General features: G+C 41.3%; 1 protein-coding gene across 1 annotated transcript in view; it reads right to left on the bottom strand.

Moving 5' to 3' along the window:
* The window catches only part of LOC122800812 (macrophage colony-stimulating factor 1 receptor-like), an 875,741-nt gene that overhangs the window by 263,191 nt on the left and 599,166 nt on the right, over positions 1-13,384 (bottom strand). The window lies entirely within an intron of this gene.

Below are 13,384 nucleotides of genomic sequence, written 5' to 3'. Positions count from 1 at the left end.
GTTCTGGGAAAACTATTAACACTAGTTAATCCATAAGAATGATACTCTTATTTGGTTTCCATAATAACATATTTCTGGTTATAGTAAATACACCATGGTCATTGATAACATTTATAATTTACATAATTATATGTAGTTGTACAGAGACAGCTGCAACTGATGCAAATTTGAAATGCAGTTTTTGGTTCTCCAGAAATGATTTAATAGCTCCGTTGAATTTCTGCAACAAATATTTCAGGTTGCTAAATGATCATTCAGAAATTATGTCTTAAATTCTACTGTGTTTACAAGTGTTGAATGTCTATGCAAAAAAAAGATGTCTTAACTTTACTGCATTTATAACGTGTTCCTTTCAAGGTGCTAAATATCCATGGAAAAATTATGTACTAACTGCTTTGTGTTTATAACATAGGTATTTCATAGTATTGTTTACCCATACATAAACAATGTGTTAACTGTGTCCTGTTTACAATGCATATATCTGAGTGTGTTGCATGTTAGAACTGTTATATAATTGCACTGTGTTTATAATGCAAGTATTCCACAGAGATGCATGTCTGTATAAAAACAAGCAAATTGCACTCTGCTTAAATTTAGGTATTTCTTGGACTGCATGGTTTTCTGCCCAAAACTTAGTGTTTGCTTCCTCACTTGCAAAGGAGTAATGTTTATCTGTTTACCATACTACCAGCTCTGAATAGAGTGCTAGCTTCCCATTAGCCTAAATTCTGCCACTGCACTTCAAGAAGACCATGGAAAAACAAGTCATGAATTAATTAAATAATATTCCCAGATAATGGGGGCTTGAATGGAAACATCCTGAAAGTCTCCTAGTATTTACAGACCACATAACCTCTCTAGATCATCCAGAAACAGGCACAGCTATACCAGATCCAGAGAAAACAGGTATGTGTATGGGATTCAAACAGACTGCTAACATGGTTTCACGAAGGGAAGGAATATAAGTACTTCTCACTGGGGAACATTCTAATAAATGTTGATTGTGGCCTACTCACTGGTGAGACCTTTGTGTGGATGACATTGTAGGAAACATGGATTGTCGCCTACTCACTGGTGAGACCTTTGTCTAACAAATGTTGATTAGGGCCTACTTATTTCTGTGAAGTTTGTTTTTCTAACTACAACCTTTGATTGTCAGAGTCATGTTTTTCTGATTAAGACATTAGGTCACATAGGCTCTACAAACAGCCCTATGTAGCTGGTCTAGAAGCTGCCTTTGTAACACACAATAAAAAGTCAGCTATCAAATAACCTTATCTAAACCTCAGTTTATACAATACTGGAGTACCTCTGAGCCCAATGCTGGATTATTTCTTTTTCATATTGTTTTGAAATGTCTGTCATTCAATCAGGCCTCATGTTTATGCATTACTTACTGTGCAGAGACGATCTGTTTTTTTTTCTGGCATGTGCATCCCTCACATGAAACTATTAAAAAAAAGTATCTTACAAGACATTAGTGAGTTCATTTCATGGGTGGCAGGATACCAGCTAGAAACAAATATCAACAAAACCAAATTCATGCTTTATGGTTTCTCTGGAGAGGCTTAGAAACTATATTGCCTTCTTCAGCATTTAGCTCCATAATGATGCATGTCTTGAAAGTTTCCATGTATTGCATCAAAATCCATTTCCTTGGCTTATTTTGAGAAGTAGTTCATTTTGCTGATGTGAGTTTCATTGAACAGCAGTTTTGAGGAAGTTTTCCATTACCCCACTATTGTATGAATTTTGAGTTAATGTACTTACAGATGCAGTGGGTATGGCAGCCTGCCCCCTGCAAAAATTAAGGTTTAGTCATGTTGAATGACTGATTTTATTCCCTTTTATTAATTGTGGTACATTAAGTGAAGAGTAAAGAAGAGATTTGTTTCTGTTTTGTACTTTTGTGTTATATTGGAGATAATAGATTTAGAAAATGTAAAGTGTTTTAGATGTTCATTTAGCTGTATCTGGAAATTGATGTCATTTTTTCACTAGAATACATTGCAATATAAATGTATTTTGATGGGTAAATAATTACCTTGCTGTGCATGGAGCACGGTGATTACTCTCTGCGGTCATGAAAAACGCAAAGCAGTTAAGAGCTTCAGTAGTGTAAGACCTGCCCCAGGATTCAATAAACTCCTTGCAAGAATAGTACTATTCCTGCACAGAGTGAACCATGTCCATTTTCCCTTAGCTTTAACAGCAGCTCACCTTGCATATTCATGAAGGCATGCTACTGCTAAGGCTAAATGGACACAAACACTACTGAGTGCAGGGGGCATGTTTAAGTAGTGCACTCACATCTAACATGTGCCCTGCACTCAAAAAGTACCTTACAGCACTTTTTAAATGCATTCAGTGTTCGTGGACACTGAATTCAAATAAAATAGTAAAACGGTGTCTGTGGACACTGAAATAGATAGAGGATCAAAAAATTAACGCAGGGGGTGTGTGACAGGTTCTGTCACACACACCCTGCATTATCAAAGTGCTATATGGCACTTTGCAAGTGCTTTCGGTGTCCGCAGACACTGAAAGCAGCAATCCCAATAGGACGCAATGCAGGGTGTGTGTGACAGGTACTGTCACACACCCAATGCATTGCAAAAGAGCTGTACAGCCATACCCTTCAACTGTACAGGTTTCCTCAGAATGCCGAGATGCCTGCCTCACATACCTCACAACTTCCTAGAGCAAGAAAGCTGTACAAAGCCATAAATAATGGGGGGACAAAGGCCCAAAAATAGGGACACTTTTTAAGTATTGCTCTTACAAACTTGGAAAGTTGATAGAATAACAGGTTTTTGATTAGCACTGATTTCCTGAAGGGTATGAAGTCCAAAACTCAAATGTCTGTCATTATGTTCTGACTTAAACCCCAAGTGATTTGCCAATGATTTGCTAGAAAACCACAGTCACATGAGAAATGGACCAGAAATATGAGGCAATAAGCTGGACATTCTGCAAAATTCTGTACAGTTGAGAGGTATGCTGCCTCATGTTAATGTCATGCTAATGCAAAACGTATTATTCTAATGACTTTCTAAGTGTGTAAGAGCAATATGTAAAATCTGTCCTTATGTGTCCCCTTACAATTTCTCTTACTGTGACTGACAAGATGTACAGATACATGTAAATAAAGTGGGTTTATTAATTTATTTTTATTTTTCATTCTAAGGTATGTTTAAGTGTAGCTTAGTGGATGTGCCTGTTATGGCCCTCTGCTCAGCATTTCTTAAACCTCCCATAGGAGATAAATAAAAATATACAGCTAAAACCCTAATGCCAAGTGGTTAGAGTCCTAACTTTGCATGCAGGTGTTCATGGTTTGAGTACCATAGGTTCATAGATAGGTACTAGGCTATTGGCCCAAGGGCCTAAGTAAGCCTAGCCAACAAGGTTTCCTGGCTTATGCCACTCAAGAAAGTTATTTTCCTGTGCCCTTGTTGAGCAGAGCCACTGAAGTGATCCCCGGGGTGTATTTCCTATTTCCCATCCACTTATCAAGATTTTTCTTGAAGAGTACTAATGAGGAACTTTGCTTGACATAGATGGGTAACTTGTTCCAGAGTATGGGAATTCTCTGGGACAGTGGAGTGACAGGGAGTGATGAGGTGTGCCACATAGAAGGATTTCCTGACTACTGTGGTGATGTGATTATCAAAGGAAAGACTACTGTCTACCTGGGTCCCCAGGTCTCTTATTACACATTCAGCATTAAGTAGACTGCCACCTGTGTGGTAGTTCATGGTACAGAGTTTTTTACCAAAGGGGATGACAATGCACTTTTTGGCATTGAGCTTGAGGCCATGGCTCTGACACCAGGCATCTGTCTCAGTGAGACCCTTCTGTAGGATGTCCACATCATTTGGGGACTCAACTATGGCTCCTAGTTTGCAGTCATCTGAGAATTTTGTTAGCTAAAGGCCTTCTGGGTTAGCCTGTATTTCAGAGAAGTAGATACCAAACAGGAGATGTCCCAGGACTGAACCCTGTGCTACTCCACTTGTAACTGGTTTGAAGTCAGATTTGGAGTCTGCAACTTTTACAGTGTGGGTTCTGTCAGTCAGCCAACTGGCAACCCATCTTGTAATGTAGGGATTTATACCATTTAGTGAGTTTAGTTATAATTCCAGAATGGGTGATGGTGTCAAAAGCCTTGGCAAGATCAAGATAGGCTGTGTGAAACATCTTACCGTCATCTACAGCTTTTCTGACTGCCTCAAAGAAGTCGATCAGGTTCAGGAGGCATGATCTGCATTTCACAAACCCAAACTGGGTGAGGTCCAGAGTTTGGATGTTACCATTGTCTTTGTTTATGAGTTCCATGATGATACATCCCATGGCCTTACAGACCAGACTCATCAGGCTAATAGGGTGATAGTTCCAGGGATCAGTGGTGGCTCCCTCTTTGTGGAGTGGGATAACTGTTGCTGTGTGCCATTCAGTGGGCACAAAGCCTGATGTGAGACTATGATTGAACAGGGTGCTTAGGTGGGGAGCCAGTTCATTCTGAAGTTCATGTAAAACGCAGCCTGGGATGTTGTCCGGTCCCATGGATGCTGTGTTTTTGGCTTTAGAGAGTGCAGATTTTACCTGCATAGTTGTGATTACAGGGAATCTGCATTCTTTGTGTATAGATATGAGCCCTTTAGGGGGGGTGAGAGAGGGGTAAAGTTAGCACTGACCCTATCTGCCAGGACACTGGCAATATCAGTTGGTTCTGTAATTTTCCAGGCCAGGCACTTTATCTTTACATGGGAAAGCAGTGTTAAAATTGTTATTTTTATTTTAAATTATGTAGTAATTGATATTTGTCAACCAGTGCAGTGTAGCTGGTCTAAAATGGAAGTGTGACTGCATATAACATGTGAAATCACCCATGTATACACAAATGTCCCATACAGTATAGTCACACCCCATGGTAATGTAATGAAAGCACATAGAGGGACGTCATGTAAAGTAAATCATATACCCTTACTAATATGTCCGTAATGATTAATTAGGTCATTATTCTGATATTTTCTAAAAATGAAAAGTGAGCAATGGTTAGTTGTGCTCAGCTATGCATAGCTGGTTTAAGCATTGCTTAGACGTAAATGCTAAGCAGCAGTCAGCTCAGCTAAGCGGATTTGCACACTGTTAAGCAGTGCTCAGCAATTACCCCTTTAAGCACTGCTCAAATCAGCTTAGCAGATTTGCGCATCACTTAGCTAAGCTCAGCATTTTCAAAATGGTCCAAATGAAGGCAAAGGGTGGGAATATAGCCTAATTTAAATGGCAAAGGTGGCAATACAGCCAGAATCGGTTGTAGCTTGCTCTGAGTAGAAACTGTGTCAGGCATTTGTGAGGGCTGACACTTTTGGGCACAGTGCTGGGGCATTTTAGAGTCCAGAGTCATGGCTGGGTTCATTGTAGCAAACCATGATGACAGACTGCTACAGGGCTCACAGTATAAAGCAGAGGCCTGGGACAGTCTGTCATTCAATCTCACCAGTGTCGCTGGCATCCCCCAAAATTGTGAGCAGTTATGGCATCACTATGCAGACCTAAAGTGGAGGTAGGGGGCGCTCTTGGCCCAATGGATCCAAGATGCTCGGGACAACCATGCTCCAGCAGTTTGTAAGTATTCCAGGTATAGCTGTACCAAATTCTAGCCTGAGTATGTGATAGAGGGCTAGCAATGCTGAGGCCCATGCGGACAGACTGACAAGGCTGTGCTGACAGGCTGGTGAATACAGATCTACCTTGCAGTATATAGTGAAATAAATAAGAAGGAGTAAATTGCTACTGTGTTCTGTGTCTAATGATTAAAGAAAAGATTGCCAGACTAATAGTGATCTACAGCATATGCGGTAGTAAAGTACTGTGTCATATAAGTACAATAAAAACCTAAACCACCAACTGTTGTTTTTATTCAGGTATGCTGTTGTAAAAACAGAATGTGTACAGGTTCTACACAGAAAATATGGCTTTGACAGCATGAATTAACAAAGGTAGTTCTGAGAACCAGCTAGTATGCAAAACAGTAGATTGTGGAGCTGTAAATCAATATATACATGAAATATGACATATGTTATGCACTAAGATCTGAACCCTGAATACTAATGTCAAATGTGTGTGTCCCTTGCTGCAATGTCTTGTGTTAACCTTTGCTTTCCGGATCATATAATTCCAAAGGACTACTACACAGTACACTATCTGTCATGCATGAATGTCAGGATTATCAGGGCAGACTGTCTAACCCATAGAGTATTAGGCAGAAAACAGTCAAACAAGTTTCCCAGTAGTTCAGTGTGATGTGAAACAGCCTTGTAGTTCATTTTAGCACACCCAGGCATGGTTTGAATCCAGGGAGTGGTACTGAGATTTGTGCATATATGCACTCAAGAAATCTTGAATATTTGTAGAAACAGTCAGATAGTGGTAACAGATATTTTCTCCATGGGTCCTACAGGTAAGGAAATGTTTTTAGTAGCTGTTTGAAGGGTATAACAATACACCGTGTACAACTGTCCCACTGTCCAACCCCATGCTGCAAATGACAGCAGGATAGGTACATACACCATGCCCTCTTCCCTATACATGTCTCTTAAATGTCACGCTGTCATGGCTAGTGGTCACTGCTGCCAATCACCTTGGACACAGATAGGTATCCAGGTGAACTATGCTAGTAGCAGACTCACACAACATCATTGCAGGGTACCCCTTCTTTGTCAAGTATGTAACCCTGACATGTACAGGACCCCTCCAGTAAAGTAGCCACAGTTCACCCAGTCTACCCCATACCATTACAGGGTTGATAGTCTAACAGATATTTATGTGTCACAGAAGCTATGGGCCATAGGTAGATGTAAAGTGAAGGCAGACCTGTAGAGTATTGAACAGTACTGTTGTGAAAAATAGAAGCTAATACAGTTGTTAATGGACTTTTTTCTCTCCCCCCACCCATCATCTGCATCAATAATTATTATTCATATACTACAGGTATGTTGTTCTCAAAACCTATTGTTGGGACATGTGTTCTCTTATTGTTCATATATTTCATTTGTTTCATATTAACATACCTTGTTCAAATACCATTATTGGTGGCCTTTTACCATCAGTGTAACTTGCATGCTGTTAAAATGCTTACTGTTGTTCCATTTATGTATGTGTTCTATTTGCTATGCAACTGTATCAAATCTGTTGGTTTGGGTTAATTAGAGCACCCATGCATACTGTTATAACTAATTTTGAAATGTGTTGTTTATGACTAACCAATATACCTGGGAAAACCACAACACCATAGCACATTTGGGAAGGCAGATCCTGGTGGATCTGCCCACCCCGCCCATCTGGCCATGGCAGCAGGCCCCAGCATGTCAGGGACCCAACCTGAAACATCCTCCTCTGCTGGTCCTGCACCACCTACGGGTGGAACCACCACAGGGGATGGGGCCTGACCCCCTGGGCGTGGATGCAGACAGGAGCTCATCAACCACAGAATGTTCCAGGGTATGGTGCACGGTGTCATCTGCTCTGAGTTAGGTGGGCAGCTGCACCAGATGGAGGGCTGCCTGGTGCACCTGGAGGAGCAAGCTTCCCTTGTTGTCCAGCCCCCAGCACAGCCACCTTCGGACCATGAAGGTGCAGTGGTGATTGCCCATGAGTGGGGACCTCAGTCTCACTGTATCCATTTGGGGGATCATGGGCTTCTGATTCCTAACCATCTACCCTGTCCAAGGTGTTTACCCCCCTCATGTGTCATATACTGCCCCTGTCTGCTGTCTTGTGGGTCTTGTCTGTCTGCAAATGCTGCCTATCCTACACAACCTACCTCCCCAAACAAACCTACAGCCCTTCCCCAACATTCCACTCTCACCTTAAAAAGAAAGAAAAAGGGCATCTGTCCCACAAAAAATCATTGCCCCATACATAGCTCTACATTTCAGCCCTATGTACATTGAAGTTAATCTATCCACAAATTATTCTACAAATGTCTGTCGCCAACATACAAACCCACTTACAGCTGCTTAAAAGTGCTTTAATTACTCTGTGTTCATTAGCCCTTGTTAAGCCAAGCAACAAAATAATCAGCGTTGACAAGTCTTGAACCCAGGATGCTGTACATTACAATCACAGCAATGTACCACTGCACCATCTGAGCTGTGAGGATTTGTAATGCATTTACAAACATATCATGCATTCTGGTCATTTAACATTAATGAAAAAAGTCATCACTTCATAGCAATGCACCTCTACACCATCTGAGCTGTAGGAATTCTTAATGCTTTTACAAAGATAGTATGCACTACAGTCATTTAACATAAGGCAAAAATACATATCCATAGTACTCTTATATATATATATATATATATATATATATATATATATATACACACACACACACACACACACACACACACACACACACACACACACACACACACACACATACACACACACACACATACACACACATATATATATGTATACATATATATATATATATATATATATATATATATATATATATATATATACATATATATATGTGTGTGTGTGTGTGTGTGTGTGTGTGTTAGATATATAAATATGTTTATATATATATATATATATATATATATATATATATATATACATATATATATATATATATATATATAGATAGATATATACTCAACCTCTTACTGCAAGACATTGCAAAAAGCCTGAGAAAGTGGGCAGATAAAGGGCAAATAATAGTGACATATTTGAAATATGGCTGTTTTAAGCATAGATGTCTGCTAGAGTAGCATGGTTGGTTTATTTCAGGTCGGAAACACAAATGATTGTCATCATTTCCTGATGTCAATACTCACATCATCCCAGTGATTTTCCAGAAACCCACAACTGTTAGGGGGAACAGACCAAACATATGAGCCATGAATCTGGACAGTGTATAGACATCTGGACAGTGGAGAAGTATGACTGCAGTCATGTAACAGAAGGGGAAAAACACTGAGAGCTGCCAACCATTTCACCCAACACCTTCTGAACTATTGTCAGACCAACACAACACTACCTCATATCAGCTCTGGGGAATTACTCATGCATTCACAAATATATCATGCACTACAGGGATGTAACTGCAGGGGAAAGCCGACACTGCTGAGAATTCGTCCACCCACAACTATTTGCACCACAGTCACAGCAACATACCAGTACTCCAACTGATCTCTAGAGTATAACGACTGTCTGAAAAAACATATCCTGACTGCCAGTGACACACTACACCAACATATACTGCCTCAAGTCACAGTCTACTGGGAATCCTGAGGTGTTACAGGACATTTCTCAGTCTGCCCTACAGACATATACAGCTGATAGCATCTATATTACAAGATCGAATGCTTAGGTGATTGAACACCTAAATATCAAACTTGTAATATTGAATCCAAAAACGTCGAATGGCGCAGGAAAACATGTTGATTGGCCACAGAAAAAAAATACATTTACACCCAGACTAATTGGAGGACTTCACCCCCACACCCCCCAAACTAAATATACCAACTCCGAGATCACTCCACAGTAGACAAAATGGCAAAATCTGGTGAATAGCCAAGGGAAATTTTTCCCTGTGTTAAATCGGCCGTTCACTGGTTTTTGCTTTTGATATTACAAGTTTGATGTTTAGGTGTTCGATCACCTGAGCATTTGATCTTGTAATATAAACCCATGTGATAGACCACCAGCAACTGTAGCAGCATGCACAGTCAGATAGAAAAGAATCAATAAATCAATAACACCTACATCTGCCACTTTCCCCACTCAGCCCAACAAACATTTACACAGTACACTGCTACATAGTCTTGACTGTCTGGTAACGATGACCAACATACATAACTCTCAACTCTACAGATTTCCACAGACTGTCAAGGGTATGGGACCATATTTATGGCCACTGCCGTATATCACTTTCGGGAGTCTGCTAAGTGGGATGATATCAGGAGTGATGTCACCACATCATGATACCTCTGAACCTCTTACTGCAAGACATCTGTACACAACCTGACATACTTAGGGGACAGGTGACTGAAAAGAGGGACATATCTCACATAATGGTGTTACAAACTGAAACAGTTGCTGGTGTTACAGGGTTTGTTGTAACATAACATCCCTGAAGAATATGATGTCTGAAGCAGAAATGGATGTCAACATTTACTGACTTTACTCCTCACATTATCCTACTGATGTCTCAAAACAGAAATTGTCTATGGAACAGACCAAACATAGGCACATATGTGGGCATTCTGCAAACATATGGACAGTTGAGAGGTATGTCAGAGACATATCACTGTCAGACATCAAGTCACACAGAAAATGAATGTCCAGACAAACACAGTTAATCTAGCAGTCTTCTAAGTGTATAACAGCAGTACTTACTTACAATCTGTACCTGATTCTGGAACTTTGTCCCTCATTTTGTTGGGCTGTCTCCACATTTCTTGTTTTGAGAGGTATTTCCACCTACCTTCTCTGAAGCTGTAGCCCCCACACCTCTATAATGTTCTCTTCACAGGAAAGGAAAAGGGGCAAGGCCCACATGAAGGACTTAATTATAGCACTGTGTTGCTATGGCATTGGCTAATGGAAAGCAACACAGCTGCTGTAGATGCAAGTCATAAGTGGGAGACACCAATTAGTGCACAGACCATCACCTCCTCATGAGCATTACCTACAAAAGGCAAGCTGCTGCCTATGCAAAACAGGTCTGAACCTGTCTACACAAAGACAGACTGTGACTGCACAAACCTAAACATTTCCATTATTCTGAGGAAACTCTTCAACACTAAAACAGGTATGTCAATCAGTTAAGCATGTAATGAAATGCAGAAGGGCGGATGCAATAATGTGACATAGAAAGTTAAACACTAAGTCACAACAACACTTGCTGGACTCACATGTTGCTGTCCAGCACCTATGGCCATTCCTGCTGGCCCTGTCTGCAGTGATGTAGATCACAGCTCTGGACACTGAGTCACCCCACCACTACTGGCTGTGACACTGCTAGGCCAGCTACATGGGGTGTTGTAAATATTCATATGTCACCTGTGAATGCTACTATGATACATATGCTTGTCTTACAAATGTAAGAGACCTATATAGGGTATGTGCATAGTAAACAACTGGGGTATAAGTGCGTGTTGAACTGTATGTTATATACTGAGCTCATACCTTACAACTGTCCAGAGTGTTGCAGACTGACCACATGTTTGCCTCATATTTGTACTCAATGTCTCATACAGTTGTGTATTGTCTGGCAAATCACTGGCAACCCAGTAAAGACTGAAGTCATAACATAATAGCATACATTTGAATGCCAGATGTTATAGTCAGCGGAGTATTCCTGTGAATATGAAACCATCTTTGCTAGCAATTAAGTGTGTTACAGCTAGATTTATAAAGTGTCACTATTTTCCGGCCTTTGCCCACTATTGATCTGTGCCTTTGTGCAGATGTCTTGTTCTAACAGGAGCTAGGAGTCTTAGCATGAAACTCATGTCATTGTAAGTGTACCTTGTCCTGGAGGATGCTGACATCTGTGCAGTCCCCCTTTGTGAGATCTCCTTGGTAAGATCTGATCATATAGCCATCACTGTTGAGGTCACCATCTCCCTCAAACAAAATAAACTTTCTGAAAATTACTATAAATCTCCTCAGAGCAGGTAGAAGTAGCTGTATAGCGACTGTCCTGTCAGTTGTAACTAACAGTAGTGTCCAAGCCCACACCACAATACTATGTGAGAACCTACATAGCTGTATGGACTCAGCAATATCTGACAGGACAACATCATCTCCCGCAAGGTAGGGTAAACCTCTGTGGTGGACAGCAGCAATACACAAATACCATAATAGATGGAAATAATTGCTGGACAGGGCCAAGAAGGAGCAGTTGCCTTATTGGAAGCAATGTCACCTTGGTCTGAACAAGCAAATAAGGTCATAGGTGAATTACCCTAAGGCTATCTTTGAGTGCAAATTGGACACATCCACCAAGGCCAATCAGTAGATCTTTCACACATATATCTGCAATCTCAGAGGCAACACACACATCTGCTCTGTAGTGGTGGTCAATAACACCACATACACATACAGCATGGATATAGCCAACCTGCTGCAGACATGTTAAGTGCAAACATCAACCCCCTCTCCTCCCATTGGCACACATGGACATGCACATCACCTGCCCTCTTCCCCTCATCATCAGGAAGCAGGTCCATAATGCCCTCTCAAAGGCAACACGCAGAAGTCCCCTTGGGCCTGATACCATCCCTGGCTGCATCCTACATGAACTCAGGCATGAGCTCTCAGCTCCATTGTACACTGTAGTCAACCAAAGTCTGAGAACCATTGTCATCCAAACTGCACAGAGGACAGCCATTGTCATCCCTATACACAAAGGCAGACCAATCCACTAACCCAGACAATCATATGCACATCAGCCTAACTAGCCTGATCTGCAAGGGCATGGAAGGCAATATCAAGGACCTTATAAACAGGGACATCATCAACCTCAAAATGCTCTAGCCCACACAGTGTGGTATTCTGAAAGGGAGATCAGGCCTATTAAATCTGGTTGACTTCTCTGAAGCAGTCAACAAACACAAGGACGAGGGGAAGATGGTGCACACTGCCTACACCTAGCCAAATCTCCCACAGTAATCCGCAGGTGGCCAAGATACATAAGCTAGGCTTAAACCTGTATGTTACCAGATGGGTAGCTAACTGGCTCAATGATAATACCCACTCGGTCAAAGTACTGGAAGCCACCTCTATTAGTAGACCCTTACAGAGTGGAGTACCACAAGGATCAGATAGGGGTCCTCTACTGTTTGAGATATACATGTTTGAGGTACAAGACAAACCCAGTGGTCTGTGGCTGACCAGGTTTACAGATGGTTGCAAGCTGGCCACTGTCTTACATTCCCCTACTGATGTGAGCATCCTCCAAGAGGCCCTCACCCAAATTAATAACTGGTGCATGAAGCATTGCCTCAAATTGAATGCCAGGAGATGCATAATTTTCCCTGTTGTGGTAGATGTCATCCACACCAGTTATGACAGTAATAACAATATACTGGGCATGCAATTAGGTGCGAGGTGACTTGTGCACCAAAGTTGGTAGCAACCTGACAGTTTCCCACTGTGAGGGCACCATTGTACGGAAGGCTGTCTACATGGCTCAGCACACAAATAGGGGTATGTCATCCAGGAACCAGGAGGCCACAACATCCCTATACTCCACCCTTATCAGACACATTACCGAGTACAATGGCTCCTTTGGCATGCACCTTGCCAAGCAAATGTAGCAGTTGCAGAAACCACAGAGGTTCCTGACCAGGCAAATCCA

This window comes from Protopterus annectens, chromosome 4.part1, assembly GCF_019279795.1.
Source record: "Protopterus annectens isolate FY-2018-M chromosome 4.part1, PAN1.0, whole genome shotgun sequence".
Classification (NCBI taxonomy): Eukaryota; Metazoa; Chordata; order Ceratodontiformes; family Protopteridae; genus Protopterus; species Protopterus annectens.
The sequence above is the reverse complement of the archived record's forward strand: the minus strand, read 5'-3'. Positions and strand labels throughout refer to the sequence as shown.